Source organism: Syngnathus floridae, chromosome 3 (genome assembly GCF_059516105.1).
Source record: "Syngnathus floridae isolate MCC-2025c chromosome 3, RoL_Sflo_1.0, whole genome shotgun sequence".
In the NCBI taxonomy this organism is placed as follows: Eukaryota; Metazoa; Chordata; class Actinopteri; order Syngnathiformes; family Syngnathidae; genus Syngnathus; species Syngnathus floridae.
In genome coordinates, this window is record NC_142415.1 from 20,958,347 (window position 1) to 20,977,065 (window position 18,719).

Sequence of the window (18,719 nt, forward strand, 5' to 3'; positions counted from 1 at the left end):
GGTAAATAAGGTAGCACTGATTAGCTTATTCAACGGATCGAATCAAAACAAGCTGGGAGAAGGAGTCTGGACCAAAGCAATTTAAGAGGGGCAGCGACTGACAAAACATTCAGATTACCACTACTTTGTGAATAGCAAACTAAAAGAAAAATTTAGAATTGTGAAGATTTAAGGCAGGTTTGGTGCAAATGGTGTGAGGGTCGATCACTCTGATTGGCTGATAGCTTGCATATTTGTGAAATAGAAATCAAATAGTACACACGGTAAATAAAACGGTGTGTGCATTTTACGACTTTTATAACTTTATGACAAAATGTTGCCTTCTTAATTGCAGAAGAGGTTTCTGTAATTAGCCACCCAGCAGACTTTTTTTTTGCTTGATTGCCATGATAAAAAGGAGGATGCTCCAGATTCCGCCTCCTCCAAACATCTGTATGAACGCATAACTCCCACACTGGCCTTTATTTATCAGCCATTGTTTGTGGGAGAGCAAAAGAAAAAGACCTCCAAATGACAAATGCCCCTGCAGCCTGTCGCAACGATCCTCCCTCTGTTGGATTGTCACCATCGTTTACCCCCGCCATATTTCCTCACTTTGCTAATTTAGTCGCAAGGTGAGAGGATGCTGTGGAGCTCCTAAAAGTCCCCTGGCTCCAGATGTCTCCACCAGATGTCCCATGATTTCTGCAGTGGTCCTATGATCGTCATTTGTGTCCTTTTCAAAACAACTTTATTAACCAGCACTAAATAAACACAATGGGCACAAATTAAACAACAGACATAAATAATCCAAAGACAAAGATTTAACACACATCCTAAATTTATTTTATCAAGTGATTGGACAGCATTAAACAACATAATTGGACTTTCGGTGCTATTTTTACAGAAGGTTAATGAGCAGGCGGTGAGACTCAACACATCATTAGTTTGTCAGAGTGCGCTGCAGGTAGAAACCAAGCAGAGGGTTAGTCATCAAACTTTTCAAGGGGAAATGTTCGTCTACACCACAGACACAAAATATAATTTTGCACACAACTGTTGGAAATGGATAAGCGGTGGGGCTTTACGGATATGACTGAATTCGGCTCTCCTGCATAATAAGAGAAGAATACAAATGGCACTCATGGGAGACACGCAGGCCATATAACAGCTGTATCAAAAGTTGACCTCTCATAAAAGAAAATGGCACCAGCCTGCAGTTAAAAGCTGCCTCAGTTTAATGGCGGCGCTAATGTGATAAGCACCAATAGATGGCAGTGAAGCACTGCCTCAAACAATGCACCTCAGCATCGTTTTGCCGTTGTCACCGCTGGTGGCTCCAATCTTATCTCATTTGAGATCCGCTTTTTCTATTGTAGCACTGAAAGATAAAACCCGCCAGCGCACACTGGTATCATTAAGGATCTGTTGTTGCTGACGGCACATTGATGCTCAGAGGTGTGAGAAGAGGAAAGTGAGAGGATGAAGCAAGTGAAGGTGATGGTGGGGGGGGAGAAGAAGCGACAGCTGTAATTGGCCTCTGATGTGCCGCAGACCAAACTCATCTTCATCGAAGTCCTTCTGTGTGTTGTCGACCTCCCTTTCTGTGATCGCATATCCGCACGCATTCAAATCACTTTGTCCTCTTTCACCTTCTGGAGTTCCATCTCCCTTGCATGCCTTTGCATACTTGACCTCTGAGCTCGTTTTTAATCTGACGTCCTCTGGGAATGAACATCAGGGACGAGGCCCTAAAAAGGTCAGAGTGCTAAAGCCCGCCCGCGTGGGACTTCTGTTCGTTTCTGACCTCTCGGTGCTTTTAGGCTGCTTGACGGCAGGGAAGAGAAGAGGGGACGGTGACTGTGGCTTATTAGTCTGACATTTGTCTTTTAGAATTCACCACTATTACAACTTCAACAAGACACAACGTTCCTTTAAAATTACACAATATGAAAAAAAAAATTCACACGAGATGTACTTGGTGTAATAGCAAGGTGACCATGTATAGTATTTTAATATTTATTTATTATAATTATATATTTCTTTTAGAATTTTCGACTATTACTTTTACAACAAGACACAATGTTCCCTTAAAATTACACAACATGAACATAAAAAATCTAATCACACTAGATGTACTAGGTGTAATGGCAAGATGACCATATATGGTATTCTAATATGTATTTATTATATCTGATATTCAATATTGCCGAGTGGCTAGCTCGAAAACATGCTGGTCATCCCGAGCATGTGATCTCCCCTTATAGCGACACAACAAGTGATTGTACTTTACGGCTTATAATAACAACACTTGGCATCTCATTCTGTCCTCTTTATCTGCCATACTATAAAGCTCGTGTTTGTGTAAATGATCCCGTAGTTGAAAACCACAAGATAAATATACGATAAACAAAGGTTGTAATGCTGGAGCGCCAGTTTATACTGCACATTAAGACGTTTTACGATGGCAACAACACACAACCTTGACCTGGAAAATAAAATGACCCGACTCGTAATAACTCGGGTGCCGGCAGACACGCCCAAATCGCAATACTCCGCCATCATCTTATTAACAATATACTCACCGATATCATAAACAACAAAATACGTGGGCCACACGAGATGATGGAAATCATTCTTGGAAATTTTTTCAAAAATGTTTTATATACTGTTTATTGCAAGAGACTGCTCTGTACGCATTAACGGATTTCTAGAAATAAAAGCTCGGAAAGGCCAAAAATTCCAATTGTTCCATTATTGTAATCCCGGCCTCCGCACACTAACAAACACACTATGCGGACATGCATAATTGGATCTTACATACGGCTCACAAAAGGGAAAGCATCTGGAGGCTATGTTTGTGTGTCGCTGTTTGTGATTTTGCGTATGAATTAGGAGGTACAGTTGTCTCACAGGCCACCCTCGGGCCCCGAGCTACATTTGCGTGCCATCCATCAGCCGGATGACTTGTGTCCTTTTCACATTGCTGACAGCATCGGGGGAGGAAAAAACAAAATAAATCAGACATTATATTTGTAGATTAAGCACAATATCGATAATAGCTCTCCGGAGGCCGTTTGCCTTTGAAAACAAAGAGGTTGACATACAAGAATTGAATGAGCTCAAGTGATTTTCTCAACAAGAAAACGACAGGAGCCTCTTTCATTTTGTTTTTGCGTTTGCTATTGTGAGTCAGAAAAAGTGTTTTGGGATTATTTTGTCGATAACTAACACGCACATTGTTGTGTCTTCTATTCACTTGGCTACTTGGTGAATTTTTTTTTTCCCCAAACCCATACTGTGCCTCTCCCTTCTCGGAATTTGGTCCGAGTTATAAAATCAGTGACTCGAGTTGAAATCATGTGACTCAAATTGCCGCACCAAGTAAGCCAAGTTCTGCTTCGATTCTTAATTTAATTTATAGTAAGTACGGCAGAAAGCAAAATACCAAGTTGTGAGCTTCGCAACGAACTAATTTATGTATGAAATAAAAAAATGTTTGCCTCTGTTTTGTAATTTACTCAACATGAAGATATTTCTCAAATTTCAGTGAGGCTAATAATTCAATGACACGATTCAACCTCATCACAGCAAGAGTCGAATACCAATTTGGGTTCTGCGTGATGTTTAAAAATACAACTTGCCATGTTCAAGCTGCTTTCTTTTCAGAGCCAGTTGCGCAACCCCCTTTCCTGGTCACTTCAATAGTTTATTTCTAAAAGCAAACATTGCTTTCAAGGAAAACTTGTTTGCTGCCTCCCCCCCACAAAATCAAAACATTGGTCATCTACCACGCCGGGCCGTCCACACATTTCCACCTCAGTGGCCAACACCGAACAAGTACTCTCCCCCCCGCAGGCAAGTTGCTCATGCACCTCGATTTGCTTTCAAGTGCCTCGCTTTCCTGTGTGGACGGGTTTGCCCATCTCCCTTGGCGTTGTGCACATCATCCAAGCCTCTCTTGGTTTTATCTGCCCATTTCATTTCGCCAGCCTCTTCTTTTAAAACCCGAGATGTGTGTGAGCTGACAGCTGACTTTTTCAACTTCATTTTCGGATAGCTGTCAAAAATACAGACCTGAAACTCTCCGACTTTTATGATTCCGCTGTTGTCTCCGTGGCGCCCCTGATATTGGACATTGGGTTTTGGCGATTAATACCTGGGCTGGGACATTCTCAAACCCGAGATTTTATTTCACTTTTGCAACCAACTGCTTGGAAGCCAAATTCACCTTCTTTTGCCAACTCAATTTTAGATCCACCGTTAACTCATTCCCTACTGGCCCAGTTAAAATAGATCTTTGACGTCTAGTTCCGTCAATGTCAGTGAACGAGTTCATAATCAGGTGAAGCCTAACCGATTTAAAGGGCAGAGGCAGACGTGGAAAATGGGGATGAAGTCGAGTTGAATCTCCCACATGTGCCGCGAGCGTTCCAATCGCAACATGAAAGATGAACGACGCAAAGGCGAAGTCCTCTGGTCAAGTAGAATCGACGGCAAGGCGGCTATCAACATCTTCAATGGACTTGTTGCCTTGATGGCCACGGATCAACGGCTGCCTCATCTGCTCATGTGCTATGATTTGATTGCATTCAAAGTGCTTTGTTGAGGGAGTACTTGTGAGGCGGGCTGCAAATGGCTTCAAAGATAATTTTGGCTGAATGACACTAAAACTAGTCAAACAATTGAAGTCGAACGTTGAAATGGAAAAGTGTGAAAGGCTCGCTGATGAAAAATCGGCGGAACCTGTTCATATCTGAGCTTGCAGGAACACTTTGTGGTTGGTTTGTGGTCATTTGAGTTGTTTATATTGATGCGATGGGACATTTAGTGACAGATTTCGCGATTCCTCAGTGAGTACTAACAACTGATAACAACTCAGAAGTGTTGAGTCAACGACATCTTTCCATTTTGATCAAACGCTTGAGCACATTCAAAATTGTCGACATTTCCATCTGAGCAGGCTTCATCAGTTGACGCTTGAGGATTAGACAGCTCAAGGCTGACCGTGTCGGACTCAAGTATTTTATCCTTTTTGGCTACGTTTCAATTTTTGGAGAAGCAAAATGCCACTTGTTAAAATTCATTAGAGAGCGGCCTTGCTAGCCAACGACTGTCATTTGGCTTTGTTGGCAGAGTAGCAGCAGGTATTTGTGCGAAAGCCTTGCAAGTGCACCAAATTGGGTGGATAAAAAAAAGCAAAGAAAGCCAAATGAGGGTGATCCTCTCTGATAACACACAACTCACTGCAACAACGACTGCTGCTGCATGCATGAGAGCTCTTTATTAAACACGCCCACTTCGTTAACACAGGTGTCCACTTCACTCAGGTGTCTTAGACTTAGACCATAGGTGTCAAACAGCTCTGAGGAAGACTGGAGTGTTAGCAGCAGGTAAGAACAAAAATCTCTGTCTGAACAAAAGAATCAACGGATAGCATCTAGAAGACATTATGAAGCTAATAAAAAATAATCATAGGTGTCAAACTCAAGGCCCGGGGGCCAGATATTGCCTGCCAAATCATTTTATGTGACAAATTGTGCATTGACTTCATGTATCAATACTAAAATTATAAATTGTCTTTTAAAAAATAGAAAAAAATGCTTACAAAAAAGTAGCAAATATTTAATCTTTTTAAAAATTTTAAACAGTATTTGCTAGTCTTTTATTTCAAAACTAGTTATTCATCAGTTTGTTGTGTAGCTTATACTGTATATAAAATAAGAACTTGACAATCACAATGGCCCTCTAAAGGAAACTATGAATACGATGCAGCCTGCACCAAACATGAATTTGACACCCAACTTAGACAATCAATCAACATTTTCCGTCATCCGAAAAAGTAATACATATAATTGATCAAAACATAAAAAAGAAACAAAATATAACTGAGAATATAACTCAACAGGCTGCATTTGCCATCGTTGGTGTCCGTTGTAACACCAGTCAGAGAGGCACCTGAAAGCCAAAAGAAGGCAAAATGATCAAATCTTTTTGGAAAGGATAAAAGGACAGCCCTGCGTGTCGTAGATCTCCCCCCGTGTTCCAAGATGGGCTTTCAACTTTGATGTAGATGCTGAACTGATTACTCCTCTTTGCAACCACCCATCACTCATGTGCATTCTTGTGCTGAAAATCGTGCTGTTTCTGTTTGAGCTGAAGCTAGATGGCCGGAAGAGTCATCCCGCCTTTGTTGTGACATACCTGCGTGTTGCATCGTCTCCTTCTGTGTGGCACATTTATTCTCAGTATATCCTAGGAGCCGTTATTTTGCTCCCAGTACACCGCCGCCGCCACCCCTCCAGTTCTGTTATATTTACTATTGCTGCCGAGTATCATCTTCACATCCCTTTCCAGCCTCCAGCCAATTTCCCCACAGTCCCCTTCCCGACATTTTCTCTATATATCACTGCTAATCTACCTTTCAGTCACGGCTCCTGCATGGTCTGATGAGCTCCCTCTGTGTTTATGCTCAGTGTGTGTTATTTCTATCCTCTACCGTGGAGAAAGTCATTGCTTTATGTAAGGGTCCGCTGGCCCCACCCAGAACCACTCGCTGTGCTGGCTCTCACAGGGACCAGGCCGCTGAAGATTACACTTCACTAGGCAAGTTTCCTCTCTGCGGGCTTTTTCCCAGCAGATGTGGATAATGCAACCTATTATCGCTGTGGCCTGTACCCCCTCCTCAGACCTTTATATCTTTTTTCCACTCCACTTTCTTCTCTTATTCAGTTACATCTTGTTATGTGGGACAAGATCACCTCTCTGGACTGAAGGACACAGAGAGGTCTACCTACCCATCGACCGAGCTACCTACCTACCTGAGGATTTTGTTTATTTCACCGTCCACCTGGATAAAAAGGTCACTCAGAGAAGTTCTAAATGCGCAGCGAGTGAAAACTCAAGCTGTGATGGCCAGTTGGGCAGAGCAGCAAGGGGTCGTCGCCTCACATCACCTTGTTAGCCGCCTCACCCACTTATGTCTTACTGCTGGAGTCAAACAACACTTTGGAGGTCACCGCGCTCACTTTTGCTTTCACAGATGGTTGGGGCTCGGCTCAGGTTGGGATCGCGTACCTGATCAAAATTCATTCCTTTGTTTTTGCTCACTCACCAATTCTGTTCCCAACACTCTTGCTTTCTTTTCTTGATTGGATGTGGATATTTCGTGTTGAGGCAGTACAATCAATTCAAAGGATTGTGCTGTAGTGGTATTTCTAGTACACCTAAACCCGTGTTCCAGTGCTTTAAGATTTTCTTCATGTTTGCCTTGTCCTAAATTCACACTCCAAACGAGCCCTCTTGATCCAGAATCGATGTTGCATTTTGGGTAATGATGAAATGCACATTTTCCCTCTTCTATTTTCTTCCTCATCTGCTCCCTTGCCCTCCCAAGTCTTTTTGGCTTACAGCTGTGACTCCAAAACAGCTGTGGCAATAAGCATGACGTTCCCCGCGAGACAGGATGAACTGACGATTTAATAGTAATTTATAAAAAAAAAATCGGTATCGGTGTAGTTAAAATAACTAACTAACTAAATAAATAAATAAATATATATATATATTATATAAAAATATAATATAAATATAAATATATAGTTTGAATATAGGACCAAACCAAACAAAGGGAAGGGAAACCAAAAGGCAAAACAAAATAAACCCAGACAAGCACAATACTAATTCTACAGAGCAAGTGATCTTTTTTTTTCATGCACCTCCCTGGCTAAAATATCATTTACAATTTTTCATTGTTTTTTTTATTTTCACTCCGAGAGAATAAATGGAAGAAAAGCCTTCAGCCCAAAGACTGTGCAGGCACATCTTTCAGGGGGAGCTGACAATAAAATGTGACCACTTTGGGACTGAGTGCAGATTGTTGAAATTGTATGAAAATTGGATTGCTTATCAAGTTTTACCGGCACAATCTGTAGGGATCGGAATTATTTCCAGCTTCTCGCTGTTCTCAGGGTGAGTTCAACATTCTCAAACCAGTTGTGTCAATTTCTTCGTGACATAGGGATGAAACAAAATTAAGTGAAATATATTTCATGTCACGTATAGAACAGCAATAAATGTACCATTAATTGATAGCGAAACAATTGCAAGATGCTGTTCCATGGTTTTTTTCTCCAGTGACAGAATCACAGGCTTTTTTTTTTCTTGCTCACACCAGTCTCAGTCAGTTTCTTGAGTGTTCAACAAGAGCAGACTGGGTGATGGTGATGTCAGTCATCTTAAGCCAGAGCAGGAACGTCGCAAAACATTTTCAGACATGCCACCATTGATCTTACAGCAGCACTGCCGTCACACTGTCGTCAAGCGGAGTGTTGAGAAAAATCAGGGGCAGGGAGCAGACACTGACTGTTTCCCCCCCTCTTTCCCATATGATGCCTGCTTTGGCTTTGTGAAAGATTCAACATAATTGCCACAAAGCGTTTTTGGCAGTAAAATTTGACGGAAACTGTATTGAACCCAAAAGGGCAACTATTACAAGGCTCGGTTCAAATGTTTTTTTGAAAAGGCCATTGATCTGTCATATATTTGTATCTGTCATATATTTCTAGCTTTATGTACCTAAGAGGACCATATTGGTTTTTAAAACACTCTTAATCAATTATATATAATAATTTCTGTCTTTTTGAAAATGATTGAGTTTGACAAGCCAAGGGGTGATAGAGGAGTCAAGAAGTACATCTTGAAGCAAATTTGAAGCTTCATTTGCCATCACTAAGCAATTTCAACAGAAAACCATGAAAAAAACGTTCAGATTTTTAAAGTGGAGTATTATTCCCACTTTTCTTTCTTTTGGAGCTCGGATGACGTAAGCGGAGCATAATATTGCCCGCTTGCTCCAACGCAATCGGTTTCACCGCGCCGTTGAATTCACCGAGAGACGTATGACTCATCATCAAATCAACAACGACAGCTCCAGTCGCAAAGTTTTGTTCGTGTTTATTCCTTAGCTCAATTCTAGCTTACACCATTTGATTCTTTCCATCCATTAAAAATTCGGATGGCTTAGACGGTCGAGCCGCCACATGACAACAACATTAATTTGAAAGACTCTGCATTTTTACAGCAAATGAGATGTAGCCGTCAGTGCTCCTTGATTAGGATTCCTCGGTTTGGATCACAGAGCAATTTTCTTCCTCTTTTGCTCAATGACCCTGTTTCCTCCCCCCTTTTCTCTCCTCGGCTGGCATAAACAGACAGTAATGGCGTTTGCCTTTTCCTTCCCCCTCACTGGTCTCTCACATGGCTCAGTAGCTTGCCTTGACAGCTCCTCGGCTCGTGGGTTCAATTGGTGGGAGTTGAAAGCCTTTTGCAGCTCTGGGCTTTCCACTGATAGAAACCTCCCTTTACCTTTTGCCCCCAGGCAATGAGAGGAAAGGAATGGGGTTAAAGCTATGCTGCTCCGACAGATAGATAAATAGAACACGGTCCTGAGAAACACCGAAAAATTCCAAGAGAATTGTCGGAGTAAAGGGGACGAACGGTGTTTCGTGTGTGTGTTTTTTTTTTTTTAAAAAACAGACAAGTGTATTCCGAGTAGGATACACATTTGTTTTTCTTTTATATCGTGTGACAATTCTTCATTTAAAAAACAAACAGCAGCAAGAAAAAGTTGTCTTTAAAAACATCAGCTCCGCTCGGCATAGAACACTTGGCTACATCATTTGCATATTCCTTTACTTGTATGTTAGCTTGGGCTAATAATTTACAAATTTGCTTTTTAGGGAAGCGTGCGTTCATCTCTTGACCGATAATGTTGGAAACTTTTCTGTCAAGTCTAAGTACTTGCAGAGGGTGTCTGTGTTATCATGTCATGTGGAATTGTGAAAGAAAATGATAGACGGCAGCTGTTGTCTTTAATGACACTGAAATTGTCCATAGGAAACGAAGGTTGTCGTATTGTTGTCAGTAATGATGAGAAGATTGCGGCAACCGCGGCGCGAGCCTCGAGTGGTTCACACTCAACTCGGGTAAGCTTGAGGTGCTGCCGGAGCATTTACACAAAAGATCCCACCGTTCTCAAATGGACTCCTCACATCGCGCACTGATTTGAGCAAACAAAGAAAGGCTATGTTCAGTTCCCTCTGTATGATAATCGTCTGCGGAATTACTTGATAATGGAATAAAAGATATTTCCCGTTTGCTGTTGTAACTGTGATGAGAAAAATCCCAGCGGGGGAGTGTTGGCGAGCAACTGAGGCCTGCTATCCCGGGAGATGAATGGCAGGTGTTCAGATCCGGGATTCGTAGACAAGCTGTGACAAGAGAACTCGCTGCACAAAAGTGTCATGAGATGATGAGGCCGCGGGACACGGCAATGACAAGTGCCACTGTGGCAGTGACGCGCGGAGGCTGGATGTTATTAACTTTTACTGGATTGGCTTGGAAATATGAAATGCCTAAACATAGCACTTGAGTAATGACTAATGTTCTGGCTTTTGACAGACTCAGGCGAGGAGGTCAAATCAGAGACAATTTTGAAATTTCACCGTAAAGACTGTCATTGAACATGCTAATGGTCAAAACTAAAAGGGGATATGAATGTCAACAAGGAGGACGTGTTTTGAGAGTAGTGGCTTACAGCAGGAAAAAAATGAACAAACACGAAATTATCTTCTACAATTTGGAAATGGTCAACTTAGTTGGATTTATGAACTTATCATGATTAGAATTATTATCGCACGTACTCTTCATTGTGTATGTCCGAATTTAGCTTGGAGATACTCCTTGTGCTTTTAAGGGAGCAGCAACGTTTGAAGATGATCCTAAGCATATGAGACTCTCAATGTTATGACATCATTTTGACCAATTACAATCACTTTTAGCAATTGCAGTGACCTCAAGGACAACATCAATTATTTACGCTCATTCATTATCCAACCCCTATTTTTATGAAAAACGGACGTCCACCATACTCGGAATATGCTCGCAAACACATAAACATGAGTTTGTCTAAATGTTTTTTTTTTTATTTTCCTGTTAGAACAAGAGAAAAACAAATGTTGAGATTACACACACAGACTCGGAGAAAGCATGAAAGAAATTAAGGCACCATATGGGCCGTGAAACATCTGTTGCCCCAGGGGGTGGCAGGGACTGATGCAGCTCTGTTACTCCCTTGGATGATACATTATTATGATTGAATAAATAGAGCATTAAGTCACTTAAAATTATCCCTAGCTCTGAAAAGCTGTAAAAATGGCATTGTTTTTGTCACTCTCGTGAGAATATGACAGCAAAAATAACATGGTGTCGCTCAAGCAATTTTGCTGAGTTGGCATTTAGCAGAGAAAATATTTAATAAAGCAAACTTTCTGTTATGGGTTGTATATATCTTCCGAAAGTCAATATTCTTTTTTTCTGTAGTTAAATAAATTCAACGGCTTGCATTTACTGGCAAAAAGAGGTTAGATGCATATAGTGACCATAAAATAGCTGGCAAATAATTAACCTTCGGGCTACTTTACATATTCAACCAATTAATGGTCTCGAAAAAAAGTCAAGATGTTGTCTTTGTCCTGAGGCAAACAGCTGCAGCATTGTCGTGAAAGAAAGAAACTGTACACTGTCAACCATTGTCTGTACTCCTTGTCCTCATTTAACTCGCGAGCACAAACTCTTGAACCGGGATTCAAACTCAGAATCTCTGACTTGTGTGGCAGCTGTTCTAATCACCATTCCATGTTGCTAGCCTCCCCAAAAATGTCTTTTGAATCCATCCAGGAGACAGAAAAGTCCAGGAAAGTATGTTGGACTCCAGAGGGATTACCTCTACTCTGTAGTTTGGATTTGAAATCTATCTTTCATGACAGCAGCCCAGGAACTTTTGTGAATTCTATACAGCATATTGATCACAGCGTGACTTCTTGTTTCATTTTCTACACAGTGTTGAAGCTGCGTCTAACACGTAGAGTATGCATTACAATTACTCTACCAATGAGCCAAACTCTCCACATGGTGGATGAGATGAGACAACTCTAAACAGTACAAACGAGATACTACATCCAATGCAGGCTGGAGAAAAAAAATCGACTCTCCCTTCATTCAACAGGAGGCCTGAAGTCCTTCTAAATTAATTTTTCTTCTACAGACTGCTATGAGCATTATCACGCTGTCGACTTAGTTCCCCAAAGGAATCACGGTTGGGTGAGGTATCAAAATAGCTTCCGTTTCTCCGACCCCCAATGACTTCACATTCATCAATGGAGGAAATGAAATTAAGGCCCTGACAACTTGATAATAAGGATATGGTTGGAGGATAAAGAACATTTTTAGATTGTAATGAAACTCCATTATTTATAAAGCATAATAGATTCGGATGCAAAGAAGAAGTGTCGTGAATTTGTATTGTGAAGTAAATATGAATAAAGAATGTTTTGTCGATTCAGAAGCGGAGAGCAATACGCTCATGTCTGCGTCAAACAAAGTGATTATGGAGCGAGCCCTGACACAATTTGTGAAAAGTTGAGAGTAATCAGAATGATCAATAACATGAAACAACAATATCAATAAATTTAATCTAACAACTGTGACTTTTTGGATTTTACCTAAAGGGGACAAGAGATGAGATCCCCCCCCCAAAAAATATGCAAATACATGAAATTGCAAATGCCGAACAATGATTATGCGGGGTTTCCTGCATGGTAAAAACAACATTGTTGATTATTTCTGGATTGGAAAGTTTCAGAAGATTCCCGAATACATTTATTTGTTTGTTCCCCTGACACGCAAGGCTTTTAGTTCCTCTTGTCAAAAACATTCCATGCATATCAATGCCTTTCGAGTTGTTTGCTTTCCTCGCAATGTTTATTTTGGATTCAAATTTATTTTATGCCCTACTCATAATTTTTCTGTTGACAAGTAGATTGTCTCAATGTTAGAAGTTCTAATAAGATTTATGTTTCTAGAACATTATGGACTATGAGGCTTTTAGTCCCAGTAGGATATTTGTTCATCAGCACTAAAAATAAACAATTAAACAAATTATTAAATCAATAAATTAAAATAAATTCAATTAAAATAAAATAATGGATAGAATAAAATTAAATAAATAATAAAATAATTAAAATCAAATCAATTAAACAATAAAATCAAATAACAAAGCCAAAGATGATAGACTTGACGGGGGTTTAATACGTGTGTTAACGTAATTGAGTGCTGAATAAGCAAACTCAATTTTCAATTAAAACCCGAAAGGTCAACAAAGGCTGATTTTTAAGTGATCTTATCAATACTTTAAAGTTCAAGTTCTTAAACAAATTTTATAAAATGCACATAAACTGATGTACTGATGCTACACAGATGCGTGTGCACAAGACATACTAACATATGGTAGCTATCACCGGTTTGGGATAAAAAAAAAAAAAAATGACGGTTGTTGAGGAGGATTGAGAGGGAGTCCTTTGCATAGCAACAAGAATCGTTGAGGTGGATTCACCCTCTTTAATATTCCATTCACTTGTAAAATAGCGCTGGAGGCACCTGAAAGCCAAACGCCGCTGTTGTGTGTTTGTTATAATCGTCAAAAAGCTTCACCTCTGTTCTGAGAGTCTTTCAATTTTAAAAGAAATGAGCTCACTTTCAAACCACCTGTCTTTTCTGGACAGAATATGAACATTGCCGTCCTCAAAAGGGCGCCGTCTCGCTTTGAGGTGCATTTCGACAGCTGAGGCTCGACCTCCGTCTGTGTTGAGACGTCATGACTTTCTCCAATAGAATGCCTCTTTTCGATTAAGGGTACCAAAATGACGCATTTCTTATAAATCCTCAAATCCACCTGGCGATGTTTTTGGTCACTGTCACTTTTATTCACCCGTCACGTTGCTCTTGTTGCTTTCTGGAACACCGTGTCCTTTTTTCAGTATCATCTTTGGTCACCGCAGGTTTTGATGGCCCCCCTCAGGTGTATTGGTTTTTCTCTTTGGCCTGAGGGCCGGTTGGAACGTGATCAGCTCTGTGTTGTCGGCTTCTGACAACGCCGTTTGTGTTCCAGTGGGTGGTATGTGTCAAAAGGGAAGAACTGGTCCGTTTGTGCAGAGTTTCTATTTTCCAAAAGATGCCAGGCGAAACATCTTTGAAGACATCCAGAACAGTCCAGTTGCAATCGATTTAGTGCCCTGCGAACAAAATGGCCTGCCCGGGTGAATGAGAATATTCACAGCAAGAGATGCTGGCTGGTGATATTTTTTGCGTTGATCTGTACAGCTTTATATGATTGTTGTAAATATCAGACCAACTGGCATTTTTATAGCAGCGTGCTGTTTTTTTCCCCACTCTAAGTGCAGCTATTGATGTTATAATCATTTTATTGCATTGCTTGCATTCTACTGTTTACAACAATAAAAAATCCCCCCCAAAAAACAAACATGTCCTAGCTGACAATGATATATGTGAACTATATCCGCCCATTACTGTTGAGTTATGTTCATTTAACAACTATGCAGTTTGGAGACTATAAATGAAAACTTGGAATAGCGAGGCCAAATCAGTTTACGCACACACACAGCAAAAAGTGTGATGTGAGACAAAAAAACAGTGACTGCTGCGGCTTGTGACATCACCTCGGCAAGTAATGTGTGAGGAGGAGCGGCTGACTCTTATTGCCCCTCTCCAGGCTGAACTGAACTGTCTCGACTCTAATGAAGACGGCTGATGTTGTGAAAGAAATAGAGCATGTGATGTCAGAGGACCTATCTGACAGATACTCTGATCAAGACGCTCTTCACAGGTAAGCCAAGGTTAGCCTTACAAAGGATTTCTTTCATGCTCCGCCTAGCATGCTCTCTGCTTGGGAGGCGGCGTATAACAGCCTTGCTCTAATATGCTTTTCTCTTTTTTAATCAGCATCAATATTGGACCCACTCATCAAAAGGTGCACATCTCCTTGAAGTTGAGTACGCTTGACTCCGGGATAAATGAAAAGCCGCAATCCTCACCGTGGAAAACAAGAGATTAGACACAATTAAGGTGCAGATGAAACATGGCACACCACACGTGAGCGTATAAACTAGAGATTTTTTGATGCGTTCTAAAATGAATCTTGCAAAAAATGAAATTAAAAAAATGAATATATATTCATTTTTTTATTTTTATTCATTTTATATATATTTATATATATATAAATAGTGAAGTATAGAAAAATGGCACACAACACGTGAGCGTATAAACTGGAGATTTTTTTGATGCATTCTAAAATGAATCTTGCAAAAAATAAAATTAAAAAAATGAATATATATATATTCATTTTTTTATTTTTATTCATTTTATATATATATAAATATATATAATATATATAAATAGAGAAGTATAGAAAAACGGCTGAACCGTTATGTTGGTGGATGAACATAGCTTCAAACCCTGAACTAGTTCAAGAGTAGGACAGCACGACTTGAAACAAAATGACATATTGATCTATTGGGACCTTTCTGAGAAAGAAGTAATTTCCTCCATCTGCGATGACCTTTGGCGAGGCTGTTTAAAGATGGACATTGTCGGTTGAAAAGCTAGCTGATGATTATGCATCTTTGTGTTGTTGATTTCGCATCCACACTCGGAGTTTATAAAAAGGCAAGTAGATTCCCACAGCAGGATCCAGCTGCAGCTGAATAGAGAAAAGCCATGTGCAGCTTTTTTCCTTGCCTTGAGTGAAACATCTTGAGTAGCAGGGGGACGGTGCTCTTCTCGTGGTTCCCGTGGCGTTGCAGCAGGCGCTCGTGTCTCATCTCCACTCGTTTACTCTTTTAATGCCACGTGTACTAATTACCTTGATGAATGGTCGCACACTCATTTGTTACATGTCTTCACTCGCTGTTAGACAAACCTTTCCATTTAAACAGCACGTCGAACGATCCGACAGTTTCAATGTTTAGCACACCGGGGTTAACAGCGATGAGGCCGTATAACACTCGAACGCCAACTAGATTCATCGACATTCACCTCGCAAGACTAAAACGACAACAAAAGCCATGTTTGTGCCCAAGGAAAGCCATTCTGTCAATTCACTGACCCCAAAAGCAAATGTTACTGCTCTGCAAGAGGAATTATTAATCGCTATCGCTCAAATATTTTCTCATTCTCAGCTAGTCCAAGCATGAGCTGCCATTTGGAGACTGGGAGAGTAAATGTTAATTCCTCCCATGCGCATTTTTGCACCAGAGGAGCCACAGGGCTGTATGCTAACAATGTGGTAAAATGAGGAGGGGGTCACTTGGATATTTACATAAGGAAATGTGATTGAGTTTTTCCATCGATTTACCCTTTTCCTTCCGAATCATTGTGCAAAGTGAGGAAAAAAAGAGATTTGTAGGTGTGTGGAGGTTTAACTTGTCACACAGACATCAGATGGGGAAAAAGTAGCTTTCCTTTGTCGTATAGTCTGGTCGTGATTAGATTGTTGATGTACTGTAGTATTATCTTTAGATTTTTTAATCAATAATTATTTTTATTCTTATTTATTTCTTTATTAATTCCTGATTCTTATTTATTTATTTATCAATTTATATTATTTATTTCTTCTTCATTTACATAACGGGGGGACAAGCAATGAAATACATTTATTGAAAGGAAGATTTCCTTTTTGTTTAATTTATATCATTTTTAATCTTCTATTCTCACATTTGTTGCCGTTATGAAACAGACTGATCAATTTCAATTACCGTTCATTTTCAAGTGGACATACAAAAAAAGAAGCAGCTTTGTCAAAGACTTAAGGGACGTAATTGTTTCCATCCTGCAACCCTGTGGAGAACATTCACAGAGCCGACACTTGAAGAATAGGACTCGAAGCCGGCTTAAGTGCATGTCAGCGTCGCGATATGTGTCCAATGGATGTACGTACTTTATAAAACGACAGTTGGGTGGCAGCGGGTCATTACGCACTGATTGCGCACAATGTCTCCAAGATTCTGCTTGCACTTAAATTTTGTGGACTTCCAAGAAAGCGTTTATTCAAGAAAATCTGTGCCCTCATAATGAAAGACTTTTGAAGTTTGGATACAAAAACCGAAATTATTTATTCTATATTTATTCTTAAATGTTTTTATTAAAATGATTAAATTATTAAAAAATATATATATATTATTATTATTATTATTATCATTATATCATAATCAGAATATGTTATGATATTATTTGATTTTAATTATTATTAATTATTATATATGTCTAAAACTTGACATTCATGTCATCAATTGCTCCTCTCCGCCTAGTCCTATAACCTGAACTGGTTGCCTTATCCAAAGCTAAAAGGTTTTTTAAGTGTGCAGCTCGGAAGCGGGGGGGTTGCTGGTGCTGCGGGATTTGGGGGTGGGGGGGGGTGAAGAAAAGCAGGTCAGTTGTTGACATGGACAAATGGAGGATAGAGCATCACCATAGCGACCCATCTAGTGTAGGACCCACTTCAAAGCAAGCTTCTGTGTATTCGGTGTATTCACATACAGTATGCATGCGTTCTGTTTTTCTGTCGACTGCTTGAAGTGTTTACCGCAAAACATCAGCAAGACATGAGAGCAACTTCAAAAGGTTTCCAGCATAGGCGATGCTCGGGATATTTTTCTCTAGTGGACCCTGCTTGTGCAACCACATGGTGGTGCTAGTAGACTGCTGACCATGAGGTCATAGGACAGTTTCAATTGCAGTATGCCCCCCCCCCACATTATTTTCTCTCTCCTGCTCCGCATCTTTGGCATAATCTGAGATGAGGTAAAGTGTGACGGTGAAAAAAAACAATGAATATGTTTTTAATCAGCACGTTTTAAATAAAACAGCCTTGCATCAGTTGGCCTTGAAATCACATATAAATCATATTCAGTTGATGACAGGCTGCTAAAAGTTTGAGTCAGTGGACGAGAAGATACAAGACCTTTGTCAACCACTAAAATCTTATTTTGCGTGCGCTGATCTCCCGAATGGACTCCAGCGAGCCGACTCCTGCCATGTAAAGTACACGGCAACTTTTTTCCCCCGCATTGTTGAAAATGAGGATTTAGGACCATTTTTTTCGCCCCTATTTATCCCCCTTGCCTTTCCCCATGACTGTACACTCCTTTTCTTTCTGTTCTATTTCGACCCCACCTCGTGCAGTTCTCCCGCTTGCCAATCCTTCTCCACAGCTCCATTCAATTCTCCTTGTACCCACTCGATGGTGCCACTCAGAGCTTGCTCCTTCATCCTCCTCTTCTTCACTAACTGGCTAACTCTGCCCTGGCAGTCTGACAATTGTTGGAGCACACACGGCTGAGCAGTTATCACCAGCCCACAGAGGTGTGTGTGTGTGTGTGTGTGTGTGTGAGTGTGCGTACGATAATTGTCGGGGAATACATACACATAAGCGTGTGTGTCACCCTGTACGTTCTATTTATATTGATGTACGCGGCTCTTTTGTTCTACAAAACAATAGAGACAATATGTCAGGCCCGTCCCTATTATATCGTCGCCTTGTATTTGTCTTTTACATTTTTTTTTTTTTTTTGAAGGATGTATGATACTGAAAGGCTTCAACCCATCTCCTACTTCTTGCCAAGCATCCCTGGTGTCTGGCTACTCTGGATCCATATGAAAGGCACTAATTTCTTTGCCTTCAAGGATTTGATCCGAGTTATAGTCCCATCTGTCACTGGGAGGAAGTTGAAAGAAAGGAAGAATAATCCCAGCTGGAATAATGGCTCTGTAGAAGGTAGATCACATTGTAGGAAGACGAGGACAATATTCTTCTGGCCTTGGGGTAGTGA

General features: G+C 40.5%; 1 long non-coding RNA gene across 12 annotated transcripts in view; it reads left to right on the forward strand.

Moving 5' to 3' along the window:
- Nucleotides 1-18,719, forward strand: part of LOC148401075 (uncharacterized) — a 95,719-nt gene that overhangs the window by 7,686 nt on the left and 69,314 nt on the right. For 9 of the 12 annotated variants that reach the window (XR_015857615.1, XR_015857616.1, XR_015857624.1 and 6 more), the window contains exons 1-3: nucleotides 5,271-5,372; nucleotides 14,606-14,719; nucleotides 14,836-14,958. This is a non-coding gene — a long non-coding RNA (uncharacterized LOC148401075). Of the gene's footprint in view, nucleotides 1-5,270; nucleotides 5,373-14,605; nucleotides 14,720-14,835; nucleotides 14,986-18,719 lie in introns of those variants that run through there. The other 3 variants (XR_015857618.1, XR_015857625.1, XR_015857626.1) reach the window with 3 other exon arrangements.